The 16,915-nt window shown below is 40.2% G+C and overlaps 1 long non-coding RNA gene across 1 annotated transcript in view; it reads right to left on the minus strand.

Moving 5' to 3' along the window:
• LOC148184031 (uncharacterized) overlaps positions 1-15,420 on the minus strand; it is an 83,741-nt gene extending 68,321 nt beyond the window's left edge. Inside the window, exon 1 of the long non-coding RNA XR_015772958.1 lies at positions 15,285-15,420. This is a non-coding gene — a long non-coding RNA (uncharacterized LOC148184031). The remainder of the gene's footprint in view (positions 1-15,284) is intronic.
• Positions 15,421-16,915: the final 1,495 nt, after the last annotated feature.

Genomic DNA, 16,915 nt, shown 5'->3' on the forward strand with positions numbered 1-16,915 from the left:
AATAAATATAATTCCTCACATTAATCTAGCCCACTATTTCTGGTGATTCAGTTGTCTGCACAAAGAATTGTTCTATTCTGCCAAAAAGCTGCATATCTATGGCAACATGTGGAGAATTTCAGCCATCGCCTTATCTGCACCGATCATTTATTTTCTTTGGATAAAAGCAGAAGCTGCAATGGCAAGAAAGTAAAAATATTATGCTTCTTCATACATTCTTTTCGTACAGTTTGGAGAGCACTTCCCCTCTTCTTTATGCTCAGCACTGGCAGATAACGTGACTTCCCTTCTAGAACCACACACACTGTGTGTACGGGTTGTGTCCAACACCAACCTACAGAACCGTTCTAAGTAAAAACACATAAAAGAGAAGTGTACTTAAAAATAGAGTCACAATCATGTACTGTACTCAGCGTGCTTAAACAGTGCACGTAATACAGTTCAGTGTAATAACCACTCGCTACTCAGGTTTCTAACATGAAGGAAAATACAGAATGGAACCATAGTTCAGCCTGGAACTAATTCTGGAGTACAGCCAGACTCATGCAATCCATAAAAATTCCAGTGTCAAAATGATGTGTCCCATTGTCTTGATGCCTTGATCAAGGTTTCTAAGTTTCTCATTTTTCTGACATCTTCCACACTAACAAACTTAGAGTGAACATATGTTAAACTAACTGCACCACCACTGAAGTTCTGCTAAAGAATCTACTCCTTTCAAATTTTTTTAATCAGCATATGTAGCAATGAATGCTGTCCTTGTGTAGCTAGTTCTCTTCTGTACGAAGTAAAGAATCCCTTGAAAGTGTAATGAAAATGCAAACATTATTGCAAAAATTCCCTTTACCTGCAACACCTTACCAAATAACATTCTTTACTTATCAGCCGCTGATGAACAAGAAAAAACAGTAACACTTAGCCGTCCTGTCAAAAATCCTAAATCACAGAGCTCCCAATAATCACAGATGTCTTCAGAAAATAAATCAGCATCCCTTTGTTATATAATTAATATTTCCACATTTTTACTCAGGTTTCTCATCAGAACAAAAATTAGGAAATCAATTTTATTAAAAGGACTTTTTTAAAGTTTATTTTTCCATTTCCTTCAGTTATTTGCATGGGAGAATCAGAATGCCAATTTACCAGACCATATGGAATAGAGGTAGAATGCACAAGTACTCTGTATTTTCATAAAGACTCTCCTGATCTCCTGAAAATCCACTGAAAGAATAAGAAAAAGCAATTCATATTATAACACTGCAAGCTTTCTTAAGATTGTTAAGCAACCTCTGCACTCCTGGTGGGATATGGGTTCCTCTTTCCCCCAGCTGTAAGCTCCAGCCAGCAGATCACAGATGCTCCCAACCAAAGCAGCCACATGCACCTGGCAAGGGAGGAGTCTTGCCAGGGGATGTGAGCAATGCCACACCTGCCTCCCCCAGTGGTGCACCAGCCAGTGGGGGATTGGATCCAACAAGACAGGAATGCATGGTTAGAGACCTCCAGTTCTCAGAGACTGAATACATATGAAGGCTATGATTTTTTTAAGCCAAATTCTTATTAAAAACAATAGAAATTCGGGTGTACAAATCCCTTAGTCTCTGTCCAGCCAAAGCAATTCCTCTCCCCCCAGCCTCTAGCTGCTACCCATTGGTTAGCACTGCTGGTACCATTTTTTAGAAGGATTTGTTGCACAAAGAGAGAGACTTATTAAAAACAGAAAATAATGTGTTGTGCCTCTGTAGCCAGAATCATAGTTTAAAAATCTGTGTGCCGTATTTTCCTGAATGCTCAAAAGATACAAAAGAGTTATAAACCCATAGGAACCACCTAAGCTCAATTATATGGCTGGTTTTCATCTCCAGTTATTCAAAGGAGGTATGTTTACTACTGCACCTGGCACAGCACATTTCCAGAAGAAACACTAAAAAATCATGTTTTCATTAGTAACGTTTTTTTCTTTTTTAAAACTTCTCTCCACTATTTATTGATTCAGATTGGTGGTTCGTTTTAGGGTAACAGTCTAAAACGAAAATATTTTCATCTTACTTTATGATTATTCTCTTTTGCTATAAAAAACCACTGAGCTATCAGGTCAACACTCTTTAGATTCCTCTTTTGTCTTTCCACTTCACTCTGTAGCTGGATTGACTAAAACACAAGAAGGATAGTTACCTATTTTGAGCTAACAAGTTGTAATTGTTTTCTGTGTTCAAGGTGAAATTCACCCAGGAGAACTAGCAGCTTAGTGCATATTTGTCAGCAGACCCTGTACTACTTGTACAACCATCTCTTCTATTAGTTTCCATTTAAGTAATGTGAGTTCAGTCAGATATTTGTGATTTTGCCAGGAATGAAGGGGAGGAAATAAAACAACCCTTTAAAAACTCTCAAAGCCACTGGAGGGCAAGTCAGCTGATGAGTATGTTTATTGCTCTTAAATAATTTGGGAAGAAAAGAGGAACCATTTCAGTGTTGAGAAACCTGTTAGTGAATAGACCAGACTCTAGGTAAAGTGCTATGTTTTCTTTTTATTTTTTTTCTGCTCTGGAGATGACTATCACAGCAAGATTATTTTTTTTTCTGTTACAATTATTTCTGAGATGAACAGAGACGTCCATTGTCAAAGCAGTGTCCCTGGGTGTCAGCTGCCTGCATGCATGCCAGAAGCCCAAATCTGTGATATTACAGACATACTGCCAAGTTTCAGCCAGTGATCCAGCCATTGCCCAATGCTGTTCATGAGCACTAATAAAACTGTCAGGTGTGACTCAGACCAGACCAACCAGAAGTGACTACTGGCTCTAGGGAAGGGCTGTGGAAACAGGGACGCAGGAAGTATTCTGGACAACCTTCCTAATGGAGATGAAAAATAAATCAACTCAGACCATTCTATTTTTTTCCATATTTATGGCCCACAGATTAAGGAAAAAAAAGAAAATAGGATCTCAAGTTCAGAAAGATTGTGACATAAACTGAACATGCCCTCAGCATTTTCATCAGGAAACCAGTAAAAGAAAGTTCTTTAAAATACATTACCATAAGATTCCTGGATGAAAACTGTATTATTTTCACTTTGTTTTGAAGATTGACTAAAGCCCAGCTAGAAACAGAATGGTGGAATATTAAGATACACTTCAAATTTGCAGAGCATCTGGCTGTGAAAAGCAGAAAAACCTTCCCAGGACAGGTTGAAAGAGTTGTCAATTAACCATTGGCTGTGAAACTGATGGGATTAAGTAAAAAAGACAAGTTCTGCACTTCAGCACGAAAATCAAATGAACAACCACAAAGAAGAAAAAAGCAAGTTAGCTGCAGAGCTGTAGATTAATCTTTAATACAACCATGTGAAAGTATGTTGGAAGTATAATTCTCTTGCAGAGATGGTGTTCTATGAGAGGTAACTAATCCACACCTTTTGGCACTTCTGGTACCTCAAATCAAAAATAAATTTATGCAGACCTAGTCGAGAGAAGAAGAAGAACAAAAAAAAAAAAGTTTGGAATAATCAATCTAGGAAGAAAAGCTGCAAGATTTGGGTTTGTTTAGTCTAGAAAAGAGACTGAGGAAAGACATAAGTCTTCAAATATGCAAGATGCTGTAATAAATATGACAGTGATCAACTGTTCTTCAGGTTCAGCAAGGTTAGAAGAATAGTTCCGCTTACCATGTGGTAAAAGAAGATTTGTTGGCTATTAGGACAAAATAACTAACAAAAACAGCCATACACTGGAACAGCTCACTAAGGCTGGTCATGGAATCCTCATCACTGGAGTCCATTATGGAAAAGTTAGACACATCACTGTCAAAAATAGTCCTTGGCTCAGCCACAAAACAGAGAGATGGACTGGTTGCCTGAGCTCCCTCCCATTCCTACACTTCTATGATTTACTAGGGAATATGCCGTTTCTTGCACAAGCCACTCTTTTTAGGGGTTTAGTAAGTCACATTGACTGATATATTGCATGCAAAAACCTCTATCCTGATGCCAAGTATTTCAAATTCTATTTAAAACTTTACCACTGTAAAAACTGTTATGTTCTAGCAGGAAAATCCAGGAAGTAGTACTCTGCAATATTATCGTACCAAGGGAGAAGCCAAGTAATTTCAAAAGACCTTTCAAAGTCTCATGTGTGACAACAAGGCAAGGTCAGAAAAGGCCAATGACATTTGTCTCAGAAGGTTAGAAAACCCCAACACAGTTGGGGTTGTCACACAAAAGCTAACACACAGCAGTGGCTGAAGGCTACATGGAAATTGATTCAACACACTGCTACAGCAGGATCTCTCTGGTGCCCAGGATATCTTGAGCATAAAAACTGACATCTAACTAGCTGACACATTTCAGAAGCTTTCATCCTAAAGGTACCTGGGGATAAACCTGGTGAATTTATTAAGTATGTCAGACACTTAATAAGGAACCCCTGAATATTTAGAGCATTGCATTAGAAAAGGTAATAGCATTCTCTGCATCAAACTATAATCAGTTCTTTGCAGAGGGGCATAGAAAGCACTTGCAGATTGTAAGACCCAGCAATGAGTCCATTACAGACCCACTGACAAGGGCATTGCTTCATACATGTGTGACACATCTACTACAAAGAACCAAATTCCTGTCTCAGACCTTACATGCCACTGAGTAAAACCAAGAAAAAGAAAAGGAAGTCTACTCCTTTGCCAAGAATGAAAAGAAATGTTAAAGACAGCCATACTACTGGTTCTGGCAGGAGATACTCTTGGAAGAAGTGTGGTGACTCCACTTTAACAACTAATAAAAACATTAGCAAAGGCCAATGAAGGCACAATAGCATACTGTTGAATTCTAGGACAAAAATCAATTAAAGCTAAAATCTTCAACACTTGAGAGATGTTATCAGCTCCACAAAATGTCCACTGGAATATCCATAATGATTTGGCAAGGCATAATTCAGAAAAGTACTTCTGAAATCTCACAAACTTCAGTGGTATCCAGGAAATTGGTGTATGCTGTCTTGGTCAGAAAGAGTCTCCTGAATTGTTTTCCTTCAGAAGCATTTCACAAAAGTATCTGATGACAGCACTGAAGAATGCAAGCTACCTGCAAGGATAATTCATAAAAACAATAGCCAAGGGCTTGAAGGAGCCCAGTTTTCTTGCTAACATGTTTCAGGCAAGCTTCTGCAAAACATCTTTCTGTTTTAGAACATTTCTACCATTTCTCTTCTGTTTTTCAGAGATCCCATTCCTGCATTCCTTGCAAACCCAAAAACACCCACTGACATCATTGGGCAATGCATTGGGCATTGCATCAGGAATACAGGATTAAGCCAACAGAGATTGTGGGTAGCCAAAACTGCGCTGGAAACAGTTCATCCTGGTTTGGTCAAACCAACTTTTGAAATCACAGCTGGTTCAAAGATTGTGACCTTCCTAGGGTCCTAGCAGACCCCACTCCCTGCCACGCTCAACACAGATGACAACACTGCTCACCTCCTCAACCCTCACAAGCTTGAACCCAGAAATCCCTTTTCCTACACTTAGGGAAGCAGTTATTCCTGATTCCCCAGCCCAGCCCCATTCCCTTAGTCCCTGGCCCCACTCCCGGAACCAATTCATATGCAATGGGCTATGCATCCTGCTGGTGAAGAAGGGCTAAGAGAGACTGTCTCAAAAAAGATTTAAAATCTTATTAATGAATACAATATGAACTTCAAAGTCCTACTGGGGAGCACTATTTGTGTAATGGCAAGAAAGAAAAACAAATGTATCTTGAATCCTGACACTACTAAAGGCAGTTGAGAGAAACACCCAGGGAACCAAGATTTCAATCAACAATTGATTTGAGACTTATTCTTGTAGTGGATGGAAGGAATCTGCCTGAGAGAAGCATAGAAAAGGAAACTGGATGGAAAGAAAACAGAGATCACAAAGGCAAAGTGCAAGGGTTGAGAAAAAGCTAGAGTGAATTACAACAAAAGCAGCTAAAACAAACAAAACCATGTTAGTTAAAATGGGGAAAAAAGCTTTGTTGGTATTAACTCAATAGGCTTCCTGTAAAGAGTCAATGAGTCCTTAATTTTCTGTTATTAGTACTGTGCTTAAAGAACTTTAATCATCTTTTTACAACCCAGACATACAACCACCATATAACCCCAGGCACATAAAGAGCAGGGATGCTGCAGATTCAGACTTACTCTGCTATCAAACTGGCAAGCTACTTTTGGCCACTAGCTTGCAGGGGAGGGAGCAAATCCAGCCCTCAGCAGGAAGATGTCTTATTCACATATCAGTTGCTCCCATGCAGCTGCCAAAATCTTGGGATGGTTAACCACCTCTCTTGTCCTGAGCATGTTATGATCGACTACGTTTACGAAAAAAAACCCAGTTCTTGGATTTAACAAGTCTCATCCAGCTATTTACTGCTGAAGGTTGTTAATGTGTGACCCCTGTCCCAAACCCTGAGGAAAACATAGAACCTCAAACACAACTCTGCTGAGAAAATTTCTTTCATGTAGGGGGATCGCTCTAAAGCAAAAATCCTTTTTTCTATATTAGAAATATTTTTTATATTAGAAAAGAGCTGGCAAATCAATATTATATTGTACACTTGGTTTCTCCCTACCCTGCACAGCACTGCACCAGTCTTTCAACTATAACTCCTACCCAGTGAAGCAGGAAGATAAAAACATGATTATTGTTTTCTTTACTTTTCAGGCAATGATAGTATACAGAGAGAAAAGAAGTCAGGACAATGTCAGTATGACTAAGACATTTAAATAGATTGGTTACAGTTCTGAGTATTCCTTCTGCAAAACTGCCACCAAAATACAAGGACCAATTTTCGGTAATACTTCTTGTTTTCCCAGACAGCCTATCACTGGTACAAACTCTCTCAGACTTCCTGCCAGTCTCCTTAGATTTTGGATGATGTTCAGAGATTGAACCCTCTGGATTACAAATATCCACAGGAAGAAATCCCATTTTGCAGTTTTCCTCCTATTTACCTTCTCTGCAGTTAAACATCTTCTGCTACTTAGTCTCTTCTCTACCTCCAGCAGAACATTAGTTTCCCTGCTTCAGTAGAGCCAGTGTTCAGGTGTTCCAAAGAAAGAAGAGCTCTAAAATCTCTCCAAGTTTCTCTATTGTACTTTTTGACAGACAAGGAAAACAACTTTTGACACTTAGGGTGTTTTTAATTATGATGGGGAGAAAGGACCTGAAACTACATTTCCCAACAGGCATGACAAATTGATTTTTTATGATGCAGAAGACTGTCATTAGCTGGCCACTACATTATTGTACTCACGCCATAATAATCATTATAACAAGTGGATCAAAGGTAAATCACCTGAAAACTAAATAAATAAATAACATTCACACCTCAAAAGCCAAATCAAAATTAGCACAAGTATACCTATATTTCAGCAGCCTTGCTTTCTATGAATACATTTCATGCTTAATATTCCATTTCCAGAATTATTTTTCACTTAGTTGCTATATTCACTTGCAACTGAAGAATGGGAAAGCCTTCTTTCAAACCTTCTTAAAGTCTAAATCCTTTTGTGCAGCTTTGCTTTTATATTTGGCTTTGAAGGAAAAAAAAAAATTTAAATTCCACAGTGTTTTCTTCAATCTTTTCATTAATTTCACAGAATTTCTAAAAACATGCAAGCCACATATCAAAACTTTAAACTACAAAGTTCCATCTTGGGATCTGAAAGATTTTGCAGTTAATATTCACTGCAATTAGAATTCTTTATTGGGCAGTGGAATCTGCGTTCAATGGCATCTGAACATTGTTCAGTTATAAAGCACTTTTACAAAGACTGAGGCAAAATTTTCATGAAGTATTTGATAGTCAAAGGAAAACGTTTTTTGAATTAAGCAACACATATAAAATTTCACAACCTTCTTTGACAGCAGATGAAATTCACCTTGTACATCCTTGTCCAAATCTGAAGGAAATTGGTTGATACCAGTGGAATGAAACTGTTGTCAAAACACTTAGGGCAGTCCTAACTCTCCTGGAATTAGTTGTAAAACTCTCAATGACTTCAGATCCCATACATGTAGCTCACAGGCACAGTGCTGCTCCTGGCTGGCCTACTAACCTTTGTGACTTTACACATGCTACACTTCCCCTTCCAGTCTCTGAGGAAAACCCTCTGTGCTGTTGAAGGTTCCTGGCCTAAGGTATCTTTTTCTTTGTTTACTGTCTGGCTGCATAGATGTCTGGCACAGATTTCAAAGTACAGTAGCTCAAAAAAATGCTCTGTGCATATGTGCATAAACCCTGTAGTGGATTGCATCACACATCCTGCATCTGAAACTAAAAACCTTTACCTGGTTCTCTTTGCTATTTGTGGTTTATGAAGCAGGAAATAAAATGCAGCTGTATCAGTAACACACCTCAGTAGTTTAACATCATTGATTAAAGTGGATTTACTCCAGAATGACCTCAAGTAAATGAGTTCATTATATTTTTCTTTATGTGTGGAAGAAAAAAATCCAAAATACTCTGAGTTCAGCACTGTTCACCTAATCCAGTTTCCATCTGTGCCAACATTCACAGTACATACAAGAAATTCTATACTGTACAGTTACTGAATTACATTTCTTATAGTTTTGCAAGGCTTGGCACAGTCAAATGCTCCAGATAAATTCAAAAGCACATCAAAAAGTACCAACTTAGTATCAAGAAAACAAGTCCCTCAGATCAATAAGAAAACTGTTCTATGAGCTTCCAAGGAGGTTGCTTAATGTATTGGAGTGGATTGCACTGAACTTGCCGAGGTCAAGCATTTAAGCAATACCTAGTTTACATAACCTAGTGATACAGAATCAGAATTGAACTGCCCAAATGAATGAAGGCAGAAATAGGAAAACAGCAAGTTAGATTCCAGCCCACCCTTTATATATATGACATAAATATATAATTTTTTTATCTATGTCCTGCTTCAGTGAAACACTGTAACCACTCCTGCCACTACTGTCCTGGATTCAGCTGGGATAGAGTTAATTTTCTTCCTGGTAGCTGGTGCAGTGCTGTTTAGGTCCAGTATGAGAGTTATGTTGGTAACACAGATGTTTAAGCTGTTGCTGAGCAATGTCCACCTCAAGTCAAGGACTTTTCAGTTTCCCATGCTCTGCCAGTGAGGAGGTGCACAAGAAGCTGGTAGGGGCATAGCCAGGACAGATGAAGCAAACTGGTCAAAGGGATATTCCACAGCATACTATGCCCTGTATATAAACCAGGAGAGCTGGCCAGGAAGGGCTGGGCACTGCTTCAGGATGGGCTGGGCATGGGTCAACAGGGGGTGAGCAACTGCATTATAACTGTGAAATCCAATTCTTTTGGATTTTATTCCCCCCTCACATTTTTATTTTTAATTATTATTCTTATATTTTACTTATTTTTTTTCAGTTATTAAAGTGTTCTTTTCTAAACCCATGGCTTTTACCTTTATCCAATTTCTCCATCCCACCAGAGTGAGGGGGAAGTTAACAAGGGGAAATAAGTGAGGGGAAGGTCAGGTCCATGATACTTAGTTGCCAGATGGGATTAAACCACAACAACCACAAAAAGGGGTTTTTTTCCCTTTTCATATTTAATAGTTGATTTTGTACTCCAGTCTACCATTGCTTACCTACCAGCCTTTCTAGAAAGGCTGGTGCAGCCATGGCACAACATCAGTACTGGAGTCACAGTGAATCCTAAGTTGTGATAGATTCTTGGTACAGGTGTCTCTTCTCAGACCTTGAATTTCTCACACATCATGGATCTTGTCAATTTAGACACAGTGAGAGGTGAGTTCTAGCCTTTTTATTCCAGGAAAAACAGGACAAATAGAGAATGTACAAGGTCCTGAAGGATTAATCAACTCCTCCTTTACTCTGGACAGTATGTGCTGGCCTAACAGGAAAAATCTGACCAACAAGACTGAAATCTGGCTTTTGCCCACTCCTAGTGAAAGCAAAACTAATATGCAGTCTAAATAGATGAATAAATTTCTTTCAAATTAATGTTAAGATCCTTGATCTTAAAGCATTGCCACATCATAGGTTATTATTACTGTTATTCAAAGAAAGGCAAAAATATTCTTACAGAATATTTGGGGTTGGGAGGGACCTCTAGAGATCATCTAGTCCATTCCCCTGCTAAAGCACCTATGGTAGGTTGCACAGAACTATGTCCAGGCAAATTTTCAATAACTCCAAAGAAAGAGATTCCACAACCACTCTGGGAAGCCTGTTTCAGTGGTGTGTCACCCACACAGCAAAGAAGCTTTCCTCATATTCAGATGGAATTCCCTGGGTTTCAGTTTTTGCCAATAGTCTCTTGTCCTGCCACTGGGCACCAGTAAAAAGTCTGGCCCCATCCTCTTGGCATCCACACTTAAGATATCTGCACTAAGATCCCCTCTTCTCTTCTCTTCTCAAGCCTGAACAAGCCCAGCTCCCTCAGCCTTTCCTCACAGAGATGCTCCAGAGTCCCCTCATCTTTATTGTCCCCTGTTGGACCCATGCCAGTAATTCCTTTTCTTTCTTGAACAGAGGAGCCCAGAACTGAACACAGAACTCACCTGGACCAAGCAGAGGGCAGGATCACCTCCCTTGACCTGCTTACAATGCTCTCCCTAATGCACCCCAGGATACCATCAGCCTTCTTGTCCCCCAGGGCACACTGCTGGCTCATGGACACATTGTTGTCCACCAGGACCCCCAGGTCCTTCTCCTTAGAGCTGCTTCCCAGCAGGTCAGTCCCCAGCATGTGCTGGTACAGCAGTTTATTCCTCTCCAGCTGCAAACCCTGCATTTGCCTTTGTTGAACTTCACCTGGTTCCCCTCCACACAACTCTCCAGCCTGTCCAGGTTTTGCTGGATGGCAGCACAGCTCTCTGGGGTACCAGGCACTCCCCCCAGCTTTGTAGTACAGCAAACTTGCTGTGGCTGCACTCTGGCCCTTCACCCAGGGCACTGATGAATAAGAGGAACGAGACAGGACTCGGTGCTGACCCCTGGGTGACACCACAGGCTACAGGCCTCCAACTGGACTCTGCTGCTGATCACAAACCTCTGAGCTCTGACACACATTCAGTTCTCAGTCTACCCAACTGCCCACTCATTCAACCCATACTTCCTGAGCTTGTCCATGAAGATGTCAGGCAAAACAGTTTTAAAAGCTTTGCTGAAGTCAAGGCACACAATATCTACCACTTTCCTCTGATCTACCCAGCCAGTTAGTCCATCCTAGAAGCCTGTCAGATTGGTCAAGCATGATTTCCCCTTGGTGAATTCATGCTGACTGAACCTGGTAACTTTCTTTACTCACACATGCTTAGAGATAACATCTAGAATGAGTTGTTCTATCATCTCTCCAGACAGAGGTGAGGGTGACTGGCCTTTAGTTTCCTGAATCCTTTCTTGCCATTTTTGAAGACTGGAGTGAAATTTGCTTTCTTCCAATCCTCACATGTTTCTCCTGTGCTCCATGACCTTTGAGAGTGGCCTGATCTCAGGCACCTCTATTCTCCATCACCATGGAGAGTATCTTAGCAATAACCTCTGCAGTTCCCTCAGCACTGGTGGGTGCATCCCATTGGGATCCCTGCGTTTGCAGGTGTCACGTTTGCCCGATCTCTAACCCAATCCTGCTCAACCAAGGAAAAGCACTCCTTGCTCCAGACTTTCTCTCCTGCCTCCATGGTCTGGGATTCCTGAGAGCTGGCCTCAGCAGCAAAGACTGAAGCAAACAAGGCATTCAGTAACTCCACACGCTCTATTCTTCATCACCACAGCACCCACCCCATTCAGCAGCAGGCTCACAATTCCCCTAGAGCTCCTTTTGTTACTGATGTACTTGAAGAAACCCTACTTGTTGTCCTTGACATCTCTTGCCACATTTGATTCCAAATGGACCTTACCATAATTTCTACTACACATCTGAAGCGGAACACAGATCTGGACATCTGGACAGAAACAGTACAAGTTTGTGAGTGGACAAGCATGGATTTGTACAGGTAAAAGGGTTAAGTATGTTCAGTTTCCCATATTTCTTGATCAGCTGATCCTAGAGAGGAGCTCTAAAGCCTGCAGTCCAATTCTGGCTTCAAAACATTGCCAGTTTGCCCTCGCTGCTTGGCAAGAAACAGCAAAATTGTGTTAACAGTTTCTTTCAAGAATACATGTTAGTAAGTGCCAAATGACAGTTGTAATGACCCTGATGCATTTCTCTCCTTAGGGCTTTTTTGTTTAGAAGCTGGTTGCCGCCCACGAAGAAAAAGATCATTCTTTGTCATGAACTCTCCCACCACCCTGAGCTTTCTCCACTGCCACCAGCACTACACCTAGTAAGAGTAAAGTAAGAAACCACCTCCTGTTTTACAAAGAGCTACTCCTACCTGGGATTATAAACACCAGAGCATGCATTAAAGGCTTGCTAAAATGCAAGGAGTCTTTCCATCAATTTTAACAGGCTCTTGGTCAGGTCTTTTTTTATGTGTCTATTTTTATGAAATCACTCATTTCTTCCCCTGTTGATGTCAAGAACCCTTTTAAATCCATGAAGAAAGACTCTATTTGGACTTCTGTCAGGGCAATGGTTTAATCATAAGTTAAATTAAGAAGTGTCACTGCAGCCAAAAGAAGCTAAGTCTGACACGGCACCTGTGCGCTGCTTCTCTGGCTCAGCATTGACCTTGGTTGACAGGAACATGTGCCTGAAAAATGCACCCAAGGGGAAACTCATCACAACATGAACAATCACAGTAGAATGATAAACACCCACACTGCACAAGAAAGCTGCCAAACCCTCACAGCAGCCAGGACTCAAGTGCATCTGGAAGGAAGTGTACCAAAAGAACATGTGTGTATGCACAAGTATGTACATATGTGTTTGCACACACTCTCTTGCCCCACTTTGTGCCTAGAGCACCATGTTTCATTATGTAATAAAATACATGTATAAAAATACTTTTCTGCTCGCTTATGACAGAGACAACTCAAATTATCAGGTTCCCTACATTCAATCATTATGGGAGGTTATGATGTCTTGCAGTGATTTAATCCTACTGATCCATTCACATACATTTTTCTCCTTAACAAGATAACTGATGTGTTTAGCGTTGAGCAGCTTAGCTTTCCTTTTAATAATTTATGATTACATGCTCCCACAAGATCATCAAAGCTGTGAGAAGGCCATAAAAACACATTCAGTAAGAAATTAGTCTGTGTTTCCTCTTAACTAATGGAAGAAACAATGGGTTTTAAATGTTGCATGGATGATTTTCTTGCACATGTGGTCTTATGCAAGATTCATGCTGTAAAAGTCTAAGGTTGGCAAACATCTTCAAGGATGAACTGAAGAGCCAAAACAGTCTTTATGGGCTCAGATTTGTTCACCAATACAGGTACTTGCACAAGCAGAACTCAATGTATTCATGCAAAGATCACTTGAACCATGAAAGATCAGGTGCATTCAGTGTTCAGAATTGTCAGAATAAGCCTTTCTGAAAGTGAAATGCAGAAATGACCTGCTGTGCCAATAAAGACTGAAAACAATTCCTGCTTTTTCCTATCATCTTTCATCTAAAATATTTGCTGTCTCCTGCCACATCCAGCTATCCACAGACCAAGAGTAATGAGGGCAATAAAAGAAGTTGAAGATGCTTAGTTCTTCAGCATGAGAAGTATATTTGTAGCAACACAAGCAAGATTGCACGAAATCCATTTTTTCTGTACCTGCATGTCAATCACAGGAGATCTGTATCACTCTTGTAAGAAGGAGACTTGGAAAAGAGTTTCAACTCTGGTGAAATGTATGGATATTCAGGGCTTAAGCAAAGGTGTAATTGCAATCTGCCTGTAAGAATGTCTGATAAACTTCAATTTGGAATGCCAAATCTGACACCTTTTAGGTAGCTTTCACATTGCAAGTGCCAACTCTGCTTAAGATGTGTGAAATCCTTGATGTGGCTAGAAAAAGCTGTGGATCAGCTCAAACAGCTGATCCTGCAGGGTGCTGAGCCGCTCAAGTCCCTTCACAATCACTGGTGGAGTGCATTCTTCCTGTTCTTGCCCACATGTGTGCATTGCAGCGTTTAGTCATGTAAATATGGGAAGAAACAGTGCATGGTTTTGTTTTTGTTTCAAAGACGGTCTGTGCCTGCAGCCTTGCCAGAGCCAGATGCTGTAACTCTGCATAGTGCTATTCTGCAAGATGGGCCAGAATCTTCCAGTCGCTGGGTGTGGTGGGTGCGAGGTCGCCTCATTAGCATTGTTTGAAGCTGCGTGGGTAGTTTCCATTGTGGTCTAGCAGCCATACAGGACACACCCAAAGAAGCTGGGTAAACTGCATGCAGGAATTAGCCCACGCTAAATTCCACACTTCCACAGCAGGATTGCTACCCCTACTCCAGCAAGTCAGCTGAAAGCCGGGTAGGTAGATCCCCAGAGAGAAGAGAGATGGGTGAAATACTCAAACAGGTGGCCCTTCCTTCTGCATCCAACAGCACAGGACATCACCTTGGTGCTGAAGAAAAAGGTATGAAGTGGCTCACTTGAAATAAAGGTGAAATTAGTAGGTGAAATAAAGGTGAAACTCTGCTCAAGAGAGTGTCCCAAAGAGAGAAAACACCAAGCTTTCATGGCTTCAGCCACCTAAGCTGGAAATTCTGGAAACCCTGAGCGTAAAAGGAGTAACTTCCTACTAAGGGTACAGAAAACATGGAAATCCCAGTATTTTCCAGATTTTCTGATTGCTGAACAGTAAAAACAGATTGCCAGCTGGGAGCTTGGAAGCCCTACAACAGACTTCCAGTCAGCCCACAAAGCAGGGCTGCCAGAGCACCACTGATAGCATGTAGCTCTGCAACAGCTCTGCAGAGCTGATAGTCAGAGTCACCTGTCAAATGCCATTTTAAATGAGAAGCTGCAGGAACCAGAGAGCACATTTATTTAAGAAATAAAATGTTTGTTGTTTCCAGCAGGAAATTATCACAAAAAATTCTGGTTGGCAGAAAAATTTCTTTTCATTTCCCAGATCAATTTTGACCAAAAACCTCTCCCTTCGACCCCCCAAAAAATTAAGAAAACAAGATTTCTCATGAACCAGAATTTCTCTTCTTCAGCCAATTTAAATCAGTGAGAAGTGAAAGGGAAAAAAGGAGGGAGGAGTACTGTTAACCAGTATAAAACCTCTCAAGACCCTTTATATTGCCAGACTAGTTTTCCTGTAGTCATAGATGTTGATACCAGAAGCAGCAACAGCAATTTCTTATCTCCACCTTTACATGAGCCAAACTTACCGAGGCTTAACAAGTTACCACATGTCAGCTGAATCAAGCAGTCTTTCTACATCCATAGCCCTTAAGCAGCACAAGACAATGTGGTTTAACACAGACATTTTTGTTACTGGCTAAACCAAGTTTCATTGCCTTAAATATGCCTCAGTCTAAATGTATAAACACTTCTGTTTTACCTATATTCTATTTTACTTATAGAATATCTCAAATTGGAAGGGACTGACCTCTCATTAACCGAGTTAATTAACTAATAATTAATTAATTACTGGTTCTATTTACCCAACTGTTTCAGATCAAACTTACGTCTGAGTCTTATGAGAAATCCCTCCCAGTCACAAAATGTGCTACAGATCACTATTTGAGTACATCACTCTTTTTTGTATAAGGATGTGCTGCTATGCCCAGTTTACAGATTCTAAGGGGAACCACATTAAGTAATCTAAGAGTCATGCAGGAAATCTGCGGTGCAGCAAAGCCTCAAACTCAACATCTACATTCTACATCACTTTTAAACACTGGTATCTCCTCAATGATTTCTCCTTTGAGACTACAGTCTGTCTCAGTTTCCCAGGTTAGTTGTCAGGAGTGCTATATTATGATCGTTGAAAATAATGAGATTTCTCCTATTGCTAGCAACTGGAACTTTGCAACTAATTTTAACAGGAACAGGCTCACTGAATTCAAAAATCTAAAAATACTACAATGCTTCTCTTATATTGCAAATAGAGCAGTATATTAGTTAACAGTTAGAGTGACTATGTATATATGTATGAAATAATAGAAATATGGTCATTTAGAATATGCATGCTGTTGTGACAACAGACTTAAGTTTTACTTCTGTAACCAGAAGCAACCTGCATACCCATGAAACATCCCACATCTGACTTCTGCCTTGTTTACTTTCTCAAGGCCCCTGTTAACTTATCTCTCAGTCCCTAAGATTCCAAGTCTGATAGAGATTTCAAACAGCTACCATTTAAAGGTAACTGCAACAACTGAAAAGGAAAAATAGCCTTCATCTATGGGAAGTATTCCATTATTTTACCTTAAAATAGAGATGGGGGAAAAGGCATGTTTCAACGCTGAGGTCAATATACAAGAGTATTAGCTGACCCTCCAACAGGACTGTCAAATGTAAGGATCAAATATCCCATGGTTTGCTGTGATTAAGGACATACTCACTTCCCAGCATTTGCTGCAGTTCTGGCAAGTCGTGAGACAGCAGACTTTAAATCTGTAACATGACTGATAGAAGTGTTGTTTTTAAAGGTTGAAAATGTTTTAGCACTAAATATTAAGTCACTCAGAGATTAGAATATGTATGGGATCAATTTTTCACCACATTTCATCAGACTTCTATGCTGTGAAAAACAGTGGGGTTACTCTGGCATAAAACCAACGCAATGGAATGGAGACTCATACCTGTGGTCACTAACATGGCCCAGTTGTATATACAAAAGGATACGGGGAAAAAATATTAAGAAAGGGTGTCAAAGTCCAAACATGTTCTAAAATGACTTTCCAGTGTGATATTAAGTTGACACTGTTTTTTGATAAATACTTTAGTAGCATTTTTTGGAGATAGTCTGTGAGTCTCACTTTTCACTCATCATTGGGACTACAGAATTTATGTC

This window comes from Pseudopodoces humilis, chromosome 7 (assembly GCF_049639895.1).
Source record: "Pseudopodoces humilis isolate 2021_Gansu_Grassland_sample_001 chromosome 7, ASM4963989v1, whole genome shotgun sequence".
Lineage (NCBI taxonomy): Eukaryota > Metazoa > Chordata > Aves > Passeriformes > Paridae > Pseudopodoces > Pseudopodoces humilis.